This window comes from Tupaia chinensis, unplaced genomic scaffold (assembly GCF_000334495.1).
Source record: "Tupaia chinensis unplaced genomic scaffold, TupChi_1.0 Scaffold000234_1, whole genome shotgun sequence".
Taxonomy (NCBI): Eukaryota; Metazoa; Chordata; class Mammalia; order Scandentia; family Tupaiidae; genus Tupaia; species Tupaia belangeri.
The window spans coordinates 3,900,097-3,915,405 of NW_006159712.1; the positions used below are offsets into that span (position 1 = coordinate 3,900,097).

General features: G+C 42.4%; 1 protein-coding gene across 1 annotated transcript in view; it reads right to left on the bottom strand.

Moving 5' to 3' along the window:
* The window catches only part of TENM2 (teneurin transmembrane protein 2), a 550,878-nt gene that overhangs the window by 422,380 nt on the left and 113,189 nt on the right, over positions 1-15,309 (bottom strand).

Sequence of the window (15,309 nt, forward strand, 5' to 3'; positions counted from 1 at the left end):
TAGAAATTAAAAGGATAAAAAAAAAAAAAAAAAAAAAAAGGAACAAAAAACGACTTTTGTGTTAATGTTGAGTACTGAAAAAGAACTGTGTCAACATAGGCAAAACTGTTGATTCAAAGATTTAAAAGCTGTCCTAACGATATTTCCCAATAAGTGCTATTAATTCAGATGTTTGACTAAATCCTCCACTTTTCCCCCCAAATGTTTGAGATTTGTGAACCACCTATTTTTGAAGGTGCTAAAAGTGAAAAAATACTATTTTATGTAGTCAGAAGTAATTTGAATACCTGAGATATTACCCTCCTTTTGTTTGCATTCAATGTTTTTATTTTTTTTTAAATACGGTTCTACTCATCATCGAGAAGAAAAATATTCTTCAGAAAAGTGCACCAGGTTTTCCAAGTTCTGTCTAGCTCCATACATGATACTTGCAACCAGCCATGTGATAGGACATTTTTGTCAAGGTCTAGTGGGCATCAGTGGAGCACAGGGGCATGGTGGCCATGCTACTACTGCGGTTGTACAAGGGACCCAGATGACACCCTTAGCTGGACTCCCAGCCTCCAGCTAGTCATATTTGCCACCACTGGGGAGGTGGATGAAGCCACAGCCCATCTGTTCTGACTATTTTATGTGCTAAACGACAGGCTCAGTGATTTTATTTATGCTCCTTCCATGATGATCACAGTACTGTTAGCTGCTGAACAAGTGCAGAGACCTGGGGACACGAATAACATTACCAACAGTCAGAACTGAGATCTGAACTCAGGTGTCTATGTTGCCACCAAATACAATGGATTAGTTCTAAACCTAGAGCTGCCTTGACCTCAAATTCACCTATTTGTTGATTTCATCATGACAACCCTAGCCACTTTATGCTCTGCCCCAGATGAACCTCTGGGATCCAATGGATGCAATCACCTAATCCTACCTTGCAAATGTTCATTTCTGCCTTTAGGCTGTCTTATGACTGACCCTGTCCTGTGCAATCCATTCCCAACTTCTTGACCTCTTCAATTTTATCTGTTCTCCAAAATCCAAGGGAAGAACAGGGAGGGCACAGACTTCGGAACCAGAGACCAATCTCTGCCATTTACTCCCACTTTTAAGTGAAATCACCCCCCAGGGGGGATGGTCACGCCACAATCTCTTCTCCTCCATTCTCCTCTCGGGATCTTGGGCACGCACGCACACGCGCCCGGCGTGAGTTTTAAGCCACCGGGTCCGGGACACGAACCGCGGTCGACTACGTGGGAATCCAGCGACATAGCCATTACGCTAACTGCTGGTTCCCCTCCATTCCCAACTTCTTGACCTCTTCAATTTTATCTGTTCTCCAAAATCCAAGGGAAGAACAGGGAGGGCACAGACTTCGGAACCAGAGAGACCAATCTCTGCCATTTACTCCCACTTTTAAGCCTGAGCATCTTAGTTCACCTCTCAGATGATACTAATACAAACTCTGCATGAGGTTGTGACAAAAGGAGATGTTATAGTTAAGGCCCATAGGACTGTGCTTGACATACAGCAGATGCAGGGGACCCTGATGGAGTTAATGAGACTTGTTAGCTCATTGGTTCCAGTTGGTTCACAAGCACCTCCCGTGTGTGCATGGCTGTGCCACAGGTAGGGGAGTGGTAATTTTTTTCCCACTGGGGCTGAATCTGTGAGATGGTGAGACTGGAACAGTTGCATCCATCTTGCCATTCAAGGGGAGGTCTCCTGAGCATGGAGTCAACAGGCAGGAAAGCTCAGACGTGAAGGGAAATGATGGGAGAGATATGCCTAATGACATCATTAGAGTATTGGATTCAGCCATGCCTGAAGCAACCCTGCCCTTGATCTTTTCAATACATGAATCAACTTATTCTCTATCTTGTTCTCTCTGTCTTTTTTCCTTTAAGCTAGTTTGGATTGATTTTTGTCACTTAGAACTCAAAGTATCTTGGCTAAAACTGATAACTCAGTCAAAGTGAGAAAATGACTTGGCCAATGCCACATAGAAGTGGAGATAGACTTCCGGTCTTCTGCATCCAGAAGTATAAAATTTCTATTTTCTTTAAGTTAATTCCCTTTCTGCTAAATCATGAGATTTAAAACACGTAGGGGCCTAGAGAAACTACTTATTGTGGGAGGTATCTAGTCTATTCATAGGAATAGTGCAGGCATCCAAGAGTGGGGAAGAAGGGCAGGCAGATGGCAGCCTACTTGTTATCAGGCAAGCAACCACTAGGGCAGCTTTTGTTTTTTAATGTTATATAGAATGTGCACTTTCTGGAGGGAGGGGAAGGTCAGAGGGCAAGAAAGCATCCCCCAGGCAGGATGGCCATGCCTCAATCCCTCCTTCATTCTCCTCTCTGAGTTTTGGGCATGCACGCATACCTCCCTGTTGTGTTTTTGCAAGTCACTGGGTCCAGGACTTGAATCTCGGAGACAACCATGTGGGATCCAGCTGCCTTAAGCACTGTGCCACCAGCTGACCTACAATAGTAGTTTTCTATTCTCCACACTGGAGAAGAATTGAGGACACCTTCTAACTGATACTCAGACTTTTGTACTGGTTGGGTCTATGGTTGCTGATCTTAGGATACTCCATTTCTTGCCTGCCTCTTCAATGAAAAAAAAAGAAAAAAAGAATAGTAGTTTTAATCACAGTTGTAGAATGCAAAATAACCCCTAAATAAATAGTAGGGAGTCTTCCAACAGTGCATAGATGGGCCAGCCCTGGAGCCCAGAAGAAAGTTAAGGGTGCACTGAAGAAACTGGATCTCACAAGGCTGACCAAGGTTTGAGACCTGGCCCAGTGGCATCACAGCACATTGACCACACACTGTTCATGGACTCAGGCTCCTCTTGAGGTAGAGAACTGGAGGAAAAAGTATTGTGACATTGACAAGGCCTTCTTTGGAGGTAATTTTATCTCTCACTCTCTCTTGTGACTGCACACATGCTCTGGCATATTTTTTTAATTTAAAGTTCACAGAACATGTATATTATGAAAAATGTAAGTGTGGATTTAAAAAAAAAATCTTGCACTAAAATAAACTCTTACTTTAATTTCATTTTCCATAAACTTTTTGGAGTTTCCTAGTATGATATTTTAAAATTAAAATACAGGTACATATATACATATATATATATATATATTTTTTGAGAGGTTTTTGCTATAGGGGGCGTGTGCTCGCCAGAAAGACAGAGAGAGACAAAGAGACAGAAAGCGAGAAATCACCCCCTCCCCAAGAGGGGATGGCCATGCCGCAATCCCTTCTCCTCCATTCTCCTCTCGGGATCCTGGGCACACACGCACACGTACCCGGTGTGAGTTTAAGCCTCGGGGTCTAGCACTTGAACTGTAGTTGACTACATAGGAGTCCAGTGACATAGTCATTATGCCATCTGCTGTTCCCAAATACAGGTATATATTATATATTTAGATTTTATTCCTTATATGTGCATATTTATATCACATTATATAGTCTATGTATTTTTCTTTCTTTCTCTCTATCTACTGATCTACCTATCTATATTCCTTATAACATGCTGCTAGTATTAGTGGTACATCAGTCTCATCTCAGGCGGGGTTGGTCATCCCAACCAGGAAAATTCTGCTCCCCTGGAGCATCTGGAAACACTTGGTTGTCACATTGTGCAGAGTGAGGAGGAAGGGTACTACTGACATCTAGTAGGTAGAGATGGTCATGGGTGCTGCCAAACACATGTGCTGACAGGACAATTTCCTACAGCGAGGAATTACTCAGCCCCCAGTGTCAACCCTGGCCAAGAAACCCTGGGCTGGCATCTGCGATGGCTTTTGATCTGCAGACTTTCTATTGTATGGTCATTTTTAAAAGAAAAATTTGGCCAGAAAAAGAGGCAGAAAGAAAAAAAGGCATCTGCACTTGCCAGGGAGAGACAGAGGAAGAGAAAGAGCACAAATGACAAACCATCTCCCGTGGGGCCTGGGCAACCCGTGATACCGTCCCCTCCACCTCCCCTCCTTTGGGATTTTGGCCATGCATGTGCATGCACCTGGCACGATTCTTAATTCCAGGCCTAGGATTTGAACCACACAGCCATCCATATGGGTTCCAGCTGCCTCATTAGGGGTTGGTCCTTCCTGGTCAATTTTTAAGTAGCTCTTCTTTTTTTTTTTTCCCCTAATTGGTAAGTGTTGGGTAGATATTTGAAGTGAAATTTTTGATTCAGTCAGCTCTTTCCCCTCCTTTAAGAAAACGCCAGGCAAATAAACTAAAATTTTCATTGGGATATTTGAGTTAGAGGCAAGGTTTCTCAAAGCAAGTCTAATTAGTCACCGAGGAAAGTTACAGCAGGCCTTTCTCCAGAGGTGGGAGAAACCTGTTTGTCAAGAGAGAGTCCGGCTGCCTTTCCAGAGGCAGGATGTCCAGGGGAGAGAGTTCCAACTCACTGTTAGGCTATTCAACCTCCCCCGAGGAATTTTCATTATGCCCTCCTATGGCTTCTCAATGAGGCTGCTCTATTCCACATCGCCCCGTTTAAAGTTTCTATTTTTATAGCAGAAGACCTAATTGCCCTCTTCACTCACACCTCACCCAACTCACGAAAGCCCAGTTAAGCATTTTCTTGAAAACAAATCGTTTTCAGATGGCCCTGGCAAAACTATCCCGATTTCACACACATATTATACACAATTTATGGGAAGGGTGGCGGGCTGTTGGGAGTGCCCATTTAAAGGGCCTCTTGCAGGTGCTTGGGCAGGATCCGTCGTCACAGTCTGGGGGCTTTACGGGGCTGGGTGTTGTTCCTGCATCTCACAACCTGCATATTTACATACGGCATCTTCTGGATAGCACTGCACTTTGGAAGGTGTCAAATATAGATAAGGTGATAGTTGGAGAGTAGAGTATTTACCACTAGTGGTAACTCTAGTACATATTTATTTCTGAAATATGATTTCTATAGTTTTTTCTTTATTTTTTTTTAGTGAGGTTTTTTTTTTTTTTTCTTCTTAATAGGGCACGTGTGCTCATCAGAGAGAAAGAGAGAGACAGAGAGACAGAAAGCGAGAAATCACCCCCCCCTGGGGGGATGGTCACACTGCAATTCCTTCTCCTCCATTCTTCTCTCAGGATTTCGGGCATGCATGTCCATACTCCCAGCATGAGTTTTAAATTGCCGTGTCTGGGACTTGAACCATAGTTGACTACATGGGAGTCCAGTGACATAACCACTATGCCATCTGTTGGTTCCTGATTCCTATAATTTTTGAATATTACCTCTTTCCTATTCATGAGGCGAAATGCAGTGCCACTTCCTCTCATGATGACACAAACCCATGATTCTGTGGTGACACAACTAGCCACATAGAGGAGATGGATCTGTAAAATGTTCTGACCCTCCTCGTTGCTTGACAACATGGCTTATTTGCAGCTCAGCTCCTCCAGGGTGAAGCATTACCAGTTGGTGATGGGTGGTTGCTGGAGACTCCTTGATGTGTGCATGTACAAGGATGTGTCCAGGAGCCAGGGTGGGCTGAGGCTGGGAGTGGATGCAACAGCAAGGCCCTGTTGAGAGTGCTATCTTTCTGTGTCTCTAGGTCTCACATTCATGAAAGATATCAGTAAATAAACTTTTAAAAAATTATTAAGGAAAAACATATCAGTCTCCAAAGCACCTTTATAATGGATTTTCAAGGGTGGCGTGACCATGTATTTTGGCTCACCTTCAGAGTTTGGAACCTAATCCCAATATAAGATGTGATTCCACTCTAATTATGAAAGCTTCTCGCCCCGGGGAACTACTTGGGAGATGTGACCTAACACTACACAAGATGAAAGTGCTCAACTGTGGAGCCAAGGCAGTTACTTTCCGAGTTGTCTCCACACCCAGGAACATTAGAAGACAAGTCAGGCTGTTTCTTTGTCCCCCTGACACCGATATTGCACTGCCAGAAGAGATTAGTTGCAGGAAAAAATGCTAGAAAAAAGATTTTAAAAGAATCTTCTATGCCCACACCAAAACTTAATTTTCAAAGGGCTTTCTTGTAAACCAAATCTTTCATGATGCAAGAGAATCTCTCTTACCCATCATTACATTCACTTCTTGAGATTCCGGGTACCTGGAAACAGCAGTATTGATCATCGCTGAAATTGGTTGAACTCCTACAATATACCAGACATCATTTGCAAGCCCTCTACATATATTACTGTATTTGATCTCACAAGAACCCTTTAGGATAGGTAATGTTATCCCTGTTTTAAAGATAAAGGAATTTAACTACGGAAGGGATAAGGGTAGGGTGGAAAGAAGATTTTTGAACCCAGGTATTCTGGCTCTAGAGCTCATGCCACACTGCATCAGAAATGATAATGGATTTTAATTAGCCTTTGTAATGACAAAGTACCAACTGCTAATGTGACAGTATGATTGGCACTGGAGTCAGATTGAAGCTCAAATTTTGGTTCTGCCACTGAGTCACTGGATGACTTTGAGTAAGTCACCAACTTTCCTATGCTCGATCGTTTGATAAGCAAAATGTGTGCACATACTCACTTGATAGTACAAGTATTAAATGAGCTCTTTTTATAATCTTTCCAAAGTACATGGCAAGTATTACTCTCACATATAAAAAGGGTCAGAGATAGGTGTCTTACTCCCTTTAATAATTACTTATATGAAAGTACACCGATAATGGTAAAATGTGGAACTGTTTCCATCCTCATTTTGGAAGCTTTCCTGTGCACAGGCTCTGCCTGCAGAGAGCAAACAGTTCTCAACTGTAAGTCTATGTTTTGCTATGAGCTTTTGAGACAACAAAGATAAAACGTGGACTAGAGCCCACCTAGAGGTGGCAGATGTTTGAACTGTTTCATCTCTTTGCTACCCACATTTGGAATACCCTGCACCTTCCTCATTGCATGGTCCTGGGAGTCTTCCCATCCCTAGCCAATCCAAAGGCTTGAGAAGTTCTCTTCAAATATGCAGATACCTCTTGGAACTAGAATTGAAATTGTAAATTAAATGGATAACGGGTCTAGTTTGCTGAGAAGACATGAATGTCATTACATAGATATCATATGTAGAAGTTTATGTCTTTCCTAACAATTGTTTGAAAGTCATTGCCTCAAATCTGAACAATCTCTACTAGTAATATGAGAAAGAGTACTGGATTAGAAGTTAGGAGACCAGGAGTTAGGACCCCAATACTGGATTAGGAGTTAGGAGACCACTTATTGTGGCTACCTCACTGCTAGTTCGTTGTGTGATTTACAGCAAAGGTCTTATTCTCTGTAGTCCTCAGCTGATACGCACAACATTGTTGCACAGCTCCTGGCACTTTTTAAAAATGGGATAACATGGTTTCAGCTACAAGGGAGCCCCCACATTGCAATGGAAAGGGCCAATATTCACTAACATTTCTTGAGCATGTGCAATGTCAAAGGTAATATGCTTTGCACTTGTCATGGTTGGTAATTTATGTAATCCACCCAACAGTACTACCTGACTATTATTATCCTTTATATTTTTTTTCTTAGTTTTTTTCCACAGGGTATGTACACTTACCAGAGAATGACAGTGAAAATCACCCTCCCCCCCCGCCCAGGGCCCAGGGAAGTTGGCCACACCCCAATCTCTTTTCCTCCTTCCTCCTCTTGGAATTTTAGGCACACATGCACATGTACCCATGGCAAGATTATTTTTAAGCCACCAGGTCTGGGACTTGAACTGTGGTAAGCCATGTGGGAATGCAGCTCTTTAAGCACCACACCACTTGCTGGCCCCTGTTATCCCTCTTTGATAGATGAGTAAATTGAGGCTTGAAAAATCAAGAAACTTGACAAAGGTCATATGCTAAGTAGTGGGCAAAGCTAAGATTTTTTCTTTTTCTTTTTTTTTTTTTTGAGAGGTTTTTGCTATGGGGCACACACACTTGCCAGAAAGACAAAGACAAAGAGACAGAAAGTGAGAAATCACCCCCCAGGGGGGAATGGCCATGCTACAATCCCTTCTCCTCCATTCTCCTCTCAGGATCTTGGGCACGCATGCACACACGCCCGGAGTGAGCTTAAGCTACTGGGTCCAGGACTTGAACCGTGGTCAACTATGTGGGAGTCCAGTGACATAGCCATTATGCCAACTGCTGGTCCCTGAAAAGCTAAGATATTAACTCATGCTTCCCTGATTAAGTGTCTGTGACCACACAGAATACTTGCAGTGCTCGAGGTGTGAGAGAGCAGTGTGTCAGCCTGTATCCGGGTAAAGTGGGAATACCAACAGAGAAGGTCAGCAGTGTGGCAGTGCTTAGATGATCTACAGTGAGCTTTCTTCTCTGCCTTAACATTTCCACAATTTCTAAATATTATTGTATCTTACAACAAATAAGGAGACCTGATCCGGCCCAAGATTCCATGTGAAGTTGTGTCCTAGCAGGAATTCACAATCTGACTTAAAACGTTCCCACCTTCTCCAAGTCTAGCTTACTTTCTTCAAGGTAAGAATGAACTTTCACATTTCTCTCTTCAAGCCCAATGGAGACAGGTGCTTGCAGGGTATTGTCCTCTGATGGCTCACTTAGAACAATCTCCAGGGATAACTATGCATCAATGCAGACAGCCAGAGACATGAAGAAAGCAGCCTTTGGGTGCCAAGGAGGCACTGAGGGAGAAGATTAACTTCACAGCTGGGAGCATGACAGTCATGCCTACTTCACATAGCAGCCACTTGGTCTTGGCCACAGAACTGGGTGCGGAGTGACTGAGGTGTATCTAAAACCACATATTGTTTAGTTGTGGCTGAAGAGCTGAGGATGGAGAGATATTTTGGGAGCCTCCATGAAACCCATGCAGCTTAGTGATTGGCTCAATGATAAAGTAGTCTTCGTTTGGCTCATAAAAAGTTATTTTGTGTGTGCATATGTTCACATGCACGTGCATATACATGTATGCACGTGTGCATGCATATGCACGCAGACATACACACACTAAGTTGACTAGCGTCAGCAAAATTAGTGCACACCCACAGGGCACTGTTGGCCAAGTCTTTATTTTCATAAATAATGCCTTTCTCGCCTTTTACGAGCCTGTTTGAAGACCTGCAGTGCATCCTGGCTACAATTCAAAGCCCATCTAATGAAAGTACCTCCACTGTCAGCAATGTTAATGTCACTTTAAAGAGTGTGAAATGTTGCTAAATGTGTCAGGAAACAATTAGATAACATAAGAGGCATGTTTTCTCAGTGCACAGAGAAATATATTATGCAGGCAGGAGATAAACGCAAAGTTTTCTGAGCTCCAGCATATTCAGCACTCTGCCTCTCTCTCTCTCTTTAATCCAACAGAGAAATTGTTTGGCAAGAGTAAGCCCTGTTTCAAATACTTGGAGAAGGGAGAAAGGCCTGCTTTGCCTCTCACTGTTGTCGCTTGAGCCCTGTGCTATCAGGCTCAGCGAGATACAAACAGTCTTCCACTCAAATTAAATGTGTGCCCTCCTAATTAGCATTATAAATATAGGTTTCTCTGAGCCAGAGTTGATAAAATTACAGCGCTGGGCTGGAAAGGAACCGGCAGCTCTCCCAGGCCGACACAATGGCCACGGCATTTGCACGGTTAGAACGATGCTCCCAGAGCTTGCCCCCATCCTCAGAGGTCAGCCCGGGAAAGAAAGGTAAATGCCAAGCAGGCTGATGTTAGGACAGGCACCAGGGCCCAGATGTGATCTGTTCTTTTCATGTGACGATGTAAGGCTCGGTTCCTAAGCTCTGGGGAGAATGTTTCCTACTGCAAAGCTTCTTTGTAGAGTGTGGTCATTTCCACCACCTGCGAGGTTCCAAGTGGGGCCTCAAAAATCACAGGCCAAGGTTGTCTAAAATGGAATCTTCCCTGGTCCCCTTACCGGGCACCGCTCTCCGTGGTTCTGAAACATCAGCTTGCACTAGAACACGACTCTTTCTTCCCAACCCTAAGATGTGTCTGCCCAACTTGCTGGAAGAGAGAGAAAAGGGTGAAGGAGTAAATAGAGACACGGGCAGAGACCCGGAACAGGCTGTGCCGCCAAGTGATAATCAGAGGGTGAAAAAGGGAAAGGATTTGTTTTGATGTTGTTTTCAGATAATCATAGTTAGCAAGAAAGAAGCCACCACTAACCAGGGTTGAAATGCTGGAAGCCTTATAGCGAGTGCGGACCGTGTGTGTCAGGTGATGCCTTCAGGTACCATTCTGGGTGTGAACAAACAGGTTTATGTGGGCAATGGGCAAACCCCATCAGGGCAGAAATGATGTGATTGAAGTGCCAGCATTAGTTAACACATGCAGAAGTGCCCGGGCTTCTTCTTTTCTCATGAAAACTTGCCACATTCTACAGATGCAGAACAAAGACAACTGTGGCTAGGAGCTCACATTTGTTTCACAGTTTATACAGTTCTGCCACATTAAATAAGTCTCAGAAGTTGGGGCTAGAATTGGAGCAGGGTGACCTGCTGCCTCTTCCCTTTGGAACGCTTCTGTTTACAATAGAACAGCTTTCTGGCTATCACTTGCTCTTTTCCTCTGATGATCAACATTCATAGAGCGATCTATTTAAAGTCAAAGAAAGCCCTGGCTAAACTCTGTCGAGTGCTAGCTTTGGCAGGAAACTTGGCAGATGACAAAACCGTGGTGCAGAAAGAGAACACGTTTTCCCCAAACCACACAGCAAGTTAATAACCAGACTGAGGCTCTGTTCACTAAGTAAGACTCTTCTCCAATATTCAAGTTGGAGGACAAACAGAAAATCCCAAACTCATGTTAGGATAAGAAAAAGTTGGCTTTAGAGCAAGTTATTTTGTAGGATATATATTTTTATAATTCTAACTCAAGAGATGTAAAACAAATATGCCTCCCCCCCACAGCAATCCTGCATGTGACATCAGAATCTTATTTTCCAAATAAGGTCTTTGAAACATTGAGCATTCCTAAGATGAGAATATGCACCCAAGGAAAGAATGGCTCCAGGGTCAAGGAGATTATGCAGAATGAGAAGGTATGAAAATCGCGTCCATAAGGTAGCAAAGACCCCATATACTCCATGCTGGTATGAGCACATTGGTATTGGTTTTCCAGTTAATTCTAGGTTAACCTCGTAATAACCCAGTTGAGGGACCAGCAGATGGCATAATGACTATGTCGCTGGATTCCCCTGTAGTCAACCGTGGTTTGAGTTCCACACCTGGTGGCTTATGCCAGGTGTGTGTATGTGTATGCCCAAGATCCTGAGAGGAGAAGAGGAGAAGGGACAGTGGCATGGCCATTGGGGGTGGGGGGTGATTTCTCGCTTTCTGTCTCTCTGTCTCTCTGGCGAGTACATGCACCCTATAGCAAAACCTCTCCAAAAAATGAAAAAATAAAAATAAAAAAAAGAACCCAGTTGAGAACCAGCTCTATACCTTCATCATTAAGGCACTGCTTCCTCATGGCTGACCATGCATTTCAAGTCTTGGACCTGGTAGCTTGAAAAACATAACAGGTGCATGTATGTGTGCATGGACAAAATCCCAAAAGGAGGGAAAGACAGAGGAGAAAGAATTGTGGTATGATCATGTCCCATGGGGGGTACTTTCTCCTCTCTCTCTCCACTTCTCTCTGTCTCTCTCTGGGGAGCACATGCACCCTCTAACTAAAAAAATAATAACAATAAAATTAATTTTTCAAAAAGAACCTAGTTTGGGGACCAGCAGGTGGCATGGTGGTTAAGTTGCCAGACACTCCCACATGGCCGACCATGGTTCGAGTCCCGGACTTGGCGGCTTCCTTTCTCCACTTCCCTCTCTCTCTCTTTGTGTCTCTCTCTGGTTAAATTAAAATAAATGAATGAATAAATAAAATTAAATAAATAATAATTTTAAAAAAAAGAACCTAGTTGAGACACTGATTTGCTAAGGGAAGGAAATTCAGACTGATATGGGCACTAGAAATAATTCAATAGGTTTAAGAGCCCGTATCTCTGGAACCTGAGAAAGAGGTAAGGGAAGTTGTCATAGCCTTCAAATAATTGAGCCAGGACCCATGGAAGAAAAAATGTACTTTTCATAAGTCAGTTCAGATGTTAGGACTAGGAATGGTGAAAGTTAAAGACAGCTGATTCAACTTGATGTAGATGACATTTATCTATGCCTCTCTTTTGTATAAGTAATACCTGGTATGATGATTCCTTAGGCATGGGCTTTATCTTTCTTTCTAGAGTGTAATCTCCTTATTCATTCAGTCACTCCACAGACATTTTTGAATAACGACTACATTTCAGACTATTCTAGGCTAGGGCATTGCGCTAGGTGGCTGTAGAATCAGCAGTGTGGTTGTTTATAATCTTTCCATTTCCAAAAGCACCTAACAGAATACTGGTGCATAGAAACTGATTAATAAAAACTTGTTGACAAAACAGATAAGCACGCAGAGAGATTTCTAACAAGAGCTGCTAAGTAGCATCCTTGTGCATCCTTGCACAGGGATAAGGTCCTCATCACGGGAGTTATTTCAGTGGCCTTGGACAGCCCTCATCAGCAAGGCTACAGACAAGTTCGGGCATTCTGAGAGAAGTAGGATTGTAGGCCCTTTAATTCGGTTTCAGCTCTAAATCTCTGTAATTCTGTAATTTTTCTTGCCACTATCTTATGAGATAAAGGAGACGACGAGCCATTTAAAAGATGTCTCAAAAGCAAGCGGTTATCCCAGATATTCTCCCTGCCCACCAGAAGTCAGAGACACATTTACTTTCTTGCCTTCTGAATATATGAAAAATTTCAGTTCCCAGCTGAAAATCGAGACCCATATAGATTCATGCATCCTTAGAGGGCTTCACTTTATTTAAAGGAAACATGTCACTGTGTTGAAGCTTAAGCTCAAATTAATTATAACAAGTGTAATATTTGGCCAACCTTAGTCTCATGATTCAACATCCCTGCTTGATCAGTTTCCAGGGCTAAATGAGAGTCTATAACCATTCCCAATGTAATAATACTTTTTGCTTTTATGACTGCTTTCATCTGTGGATCTCAAAGTGTGGGGTGAATAGTAATTAATGTTCACCTGGGAGGTCAGAATGCATTTCTAGGCTCATTTGGCAAAGTGGCCAATGTCCAGGCAGAAACTAGAATGGTGGGCTCCCCATTCCTACTGAGATCTTCTCATAATTCCTGTAAATCAGTCACAATATTAAGCAAAGAGTTGGCATGTAGGTATCTAAACTAAAATAGTCTCTATACAGTAAAGAAGTCAAAATAAATGATTATGTTGAGGATAAAAGAACTAGTAAGAAATGTCCATCAGAATCCCCAAACTATCATAGCAAAGAACTTCTTGAACTCCTTTCCTTACTCATTCAAATTTTTTTTTAACATGTCTTCTTTGAGTGTCTAATACATGTCAGCTCTTCTGTATGGACTAGGGGCACAAAGTAAAACATCCCAATCCTGACCTTCTTGGAGCTTATATTCTGAAGGAAAAAGGGGACAACCAACCAACAAGTAATAGCAAAACTAACAAATAAAAGCCATATATTCATGGACACACATATACTATGAACACACATAAGTGTGCATAGATAGAGATACGGACATAGATTTGGCTATAGAGGTAAATACAGATCTATACGCTACAGGGGAAATAAGAAGGTGGGGGAATTGTGAATGGCACAGTTGGATCAAGAGGTGAGTGCTACTTAATATAAGGTCATTGGGAAGACACCTCCCCAGCCCCAGTGAAGATAACATTTGCACAGGGACCCAAGGGAAGCCAGGGAGAGAGATGAGCTGATATCTAGGGGAAATCACATTCTAGACACTGGAGTAGCACAACACGAGCTCTGAGCTGTGTGCTTGGTGTGGCTGTGAATAACAAAGCAGGTCACTGAGCCTGGAATGGAATGAGAGATGGGAAGGAGGCCTCACAAGCCACTGTGAGGTCTTTGGCTTTCATTCTGGTTGAGATGGAAAGCTGACAGAGGGTTCTGAAGTGGGAGTGACATGATCTGATCCATGGTTTAGCAAGATGGCTTTGGTAGCTGTGTTAAGAATAACTCTGAGAGTCACAGACAGAAGCTGGGAGACCCAGTAGAAGGTGGTTTCAATAATCCAGGTCAGAGATGATTGAGATTAGACAGGGGTGCTGGTAGCAGGGACAGAAGTGAACAAGATTAGAATCTAGACACATTTTAGGCAAAGCCAGTATGTTTAGCTGATGCATTACTTCAGGTATGAGAAAAAGGAACCAGAAATGATCCATGAGTAAGCACAGGTACAGAGGCATCTGTCTTACTGTGTTTTCATATGTATGCTACATGCTCGCTTTACCACATCCCGTAAGAAGGAGACATGCTGGATTAAAACCCACTCTAAATCTATGGAAATGACGCTAATTGTTACTTAGGAAAAAAACCCTTCTTAAGTAGGCAAATGATGACTTATTTACAATTTTAGCAAAAACAATACCCTTCTGAAATAAAGAGGTGCAGAAGGTGGAACAGAAGTGACAAGGCAGCCTACTCTTTTATCCGACGTAGGAAATTTAATAAAATCTAAGCTGAGAGAGTTGAACTTTCATCTTTGTCCAGATAAGACAATATTGTACATACCTCAGAGTTAAAAGCTTTCAACATATACAGGGATAGAAATGATCCAGAAAGTAAGCCATCCTCCTCCCCACTCTGCAAACTCATATTCACATGTGGTACAGAGCAGTAAATTAATTTTGGTCCTGTTCTCTTATTTCTCCTTTAGCTTGACCTGATTTTCTTGCAAGCCCCAGGCACAGTTAATTTGTAGGGAGGGGTGTGTGTATATATTAGAGAATACGTATTTGCAAGTGTGCGAGCAGATGGAGATCTTTGCTGAAATATTAATACAGTCCTTTTTTATTATTATTTATAGGGGAACTATATCTTCAGGGCTTTTAAAATAAAAAGAAATGGAAGATAGGTGATGAGAAATTATTTTTTAGTTTTCATACCCTTTGGTTGATATATAAATAATACAAATGAAATGATGAACAGCATGAAAGGTACAATTATGGAATAAGTAGAAATGTAGATTCACAACGGCACAGGTTTACTAGCTGTTATCACGATAAGGAAGTGGCTGTTTACGTAAAGCTTAATAAGTTTTCTTTTCTTTTCTTTGTTTATTTCCTCAAACCTTGCCATTGTAGAGCTATTTTATCATAAAACTGGAAGAAATATTTCTGTGTCTTTTTTTTTCTTTTCTTTTTTTTTTGGAGAGGTTTTTCACTATAGGGCGCATGTGCTGGCCGGACAGACAGAGAGAGACAGAGAGACAGAAAGCGAGAAATCATCCCCCAGGGGGGA